Source organism: Etheostoma spectabile, chromosome 8 (genome assembly GCF_008692095.1).
Source record: "Etheostoma spectabile isolate EspeVRDwgs_2016 chromosome 8, UIUC_Espe_1.0, whole genome shotgun sequence".
Lineage (NCBI taxonomy): Eukaryota > Metazoa > Chordata > Actinopteri > Perciformes > Percidae > Etheostoma > Etheostoma spectabile.
The window spans coordinates 17553132-17555921 of NC_045740.1; the positions used below are offsets into that span (position 1 = coordinate 17553132).

Below are 2790 nucleotides of genomic sequence, written 5' to 3' on the forward strand. Positions count from 1 at the left end.
TTAATTAGTGAGAAGAAGAGTCCAATAATTTTGTTCTTGTTTTGTAATGGCGAGTGTACTATCCCAAGGGACAAGCAACTACATTTACATACTGGGAATCGTGTTGTCTTTTGTTGTTGTTTTTTTAAATTGAGAATATTTTTGAATCGAAAATCAATTTTGAATCGAAACCCGAGCCTAAAAATCGACATTGAATCGTAACATTTTCTGAATCGTGCAAGAATTAAAAGATTGATTGCTGGTCTTCATTTAAATTGATATTAGATCACTCAGACAAGGATCAATTTTAACTGAAGAATCCATATTCTGAACCCAGGCCTACTTGCAGATGTGTTTCCTGGATTACCGGTTGTTTTTTCAGATGTGTTATGTTGTTTCCACGTCTGGTTTTTGTGCTTCCAGGTGCATTTCCAGGTGCATTTCCAGGTGTGTTTCCAGATGTTTGATACTTTGTTTCAAAGTGAGATTCTTATGTTTGTATACGTCCAAGTGTGTTTAATGTATTTACCGTTTCCAGATGTGTTCAATGGGTTTTAACTGTGTGTTTTCACATATTTCAAGAAGGAGGTTTGAGTTGATTTACCCTGAGATGGGAAACTGAGTTTTCGGTTTAAAGAACAGCTGATAGGAGTTGGTTCAATCAACTCAGAGTAGGTTCACACGCGTGCACCACCACGATGAAGAGGCAGCATGTATGGAGCCATGATACTACGATTTACCATGGTAACAACCACAACCAATCGGGTCGGCGGAAATGCGCACATACAGCGAGTTAAGACAACAACACAGAGGCTGCTGCAAAAGAGAGAATTTGCGTGTGAGAAAATTGCCGCTAGAGTAAATGTGTATATTCCATTACAGTGTATATCATATTTAATCATGAGTATAGCCCAATATTACTGGTGAAATGGTATTGAAAGTATCCTTTTTTCATTTAGGTGCAATACAAAAAAGTCCTACGCCTACTAATCCCATTCTAAAGGCTGCAGCACCATTATTAACAGCATTATAATTAATAATCTTTAATTCCAAAGGGTTTACATCATTCTCCTGCAGTAATATCCCACCGTGGAACTCCTTTTTAATGGATCTTACTGGTCTGTGTCCAGGGAACTCTGCCTAAACGTTCAAAACCCGTTTTAGAGTGAGTCACATTCTGCCGACGGTGCTTTACGAATATGCTCCGCGTCACCAACGCTGTAAAGAAAACACACAATAAATTAAACTAATCTGCTGGGAGGGCTTGTCCATGATGGGTGAGGTTAGTGATATGAGGTCATGTAGCCTATAGGTGGACTGGGAAGAAAAGTGATACCGCTCAAATAATAAGTTATGTGAAAATTAAAATGTCTGGGTATCAATATCATCTCCCGACATTTAACACCCTGCGAGGTAAAGCAGCTTTTTCACCAACGGGATCGTCAACACGAGGAAAGGCCTTGTTTTTTTTATTCATGCAGATAACAAACTGCGCTAAAATGCGCCTGATACAGACTGAATGAATGAATGAGGAAGTGACTGAGCGCTGAGTCAGAGGGAGGAGAAAACTCAAGGTTTATTAAAGGTTAGGTTCACAGGCTCAGTTACCATAGCAACTGACTCTGAGGCGACGTTACCTCACTTTCTGAAACAGAAAACCCAAAGTTTCCCCTCATCTCAGGGTTAACAAACCCAAAGTTTCCCCTCATCTCAGGGTTAACAAACCCAAAGTTTCCCCTCATCCTGCTTTCTGATAAGGTGTGTTTACTGCATGTTTCCATGTGCGTGCACAGATGTGTTTCCAGATGTTGTATCACCATTTTCAGGGCTGTTGGCTGTTTTTAAGGTGTTTCTAGGTGTGTGTACAGGAGTTTCCAGATGTTATATCACCATTTTCAGGGTTGTCGGCTGTGTTTAAGGTGTTTCTAGGTGTGTGTACAGGAGTTTCCAGATGTTATATCACCATTTTCAGGGTTGTCGGCTGTGTTTTAGGTGTTTCTAGGTGTGTGTACAGGACGTTTCCAGATGTTATATAACATTTTCAGGGTTGTCGGCTGTGTTTTAGGTGTTTCTAGGTGTGTACAGGCGTTTCCAGATGTTATATCACCATTTTCAGGGTTGTCGGCTGTGTTTTAGGTGTTTCTAGGTGAGTGTACAGGCGTTTCCAGATGTTATATACACATTTTCTCAGGGTTTCGGCTGTGTTTTAGGTGTTTTCTAGGTGGGTGTCAACAGCTGTTTCCAGATGTTATATCACCATTTCCAGGGTTTTGGTTGTGTTTTAGGTGTTTTCTAGGTGAGTGACAGGCGTTTCCAGAGTATAATCCCATTTCAGGTTGTTGGCTGTGTTTTTAGGTGTTTCTAGGTGTGTGTACAGGCGTTTCCAGATGTTTAATCACCATTTCTGGTTGTTGGCTGTGTTTTAGGGGTTTTCTAGGTGTGTGTACAAAGGCTTTCCCAGATGTTATACATTTCATGGTTGTGGCTGTGTTTTAGGTGTTTCTAGGTGTGTTACAGTGTTTCCAATGTTATATCTAACATTTTCAGGGTGTCGGCTGTGTTTTAGGTGTTTCTATGTGTGTACAGGCGTTTCCCAGATGTTATATAACATTTTCAGGGTTGTCCTGTGTTTTATAGGTGTTTCTAATGTTTTTACAAGAGGCTTTAATTCGCAGATTACATATAATCACCAACCATTTTCAGGTGCTTGTTGGGTGGTTGTGTTTTTTAAGGTGTTTCTAGGTGTGTGTACAGATGTGTTTCCAGATGTTATATCACCATTTCATGGTTGTTGGCTGTGTTTTAGGTGTT

At 40.1% G+C, this 2790-nt stretch overlaps 1 protein-coding gene across 1 annotated transcript in view; it reads right to left on the reverse strand.

The window, feature by feature from the left end:
• LOC116693733 (ceramide kinase) overlaps positions 1-2790 on the reverse strand; it is a 63676-nt gene that overhangs the window by 57872 nt on the left and 3014 nt on the right. The window lies entirely within an intron of this gene.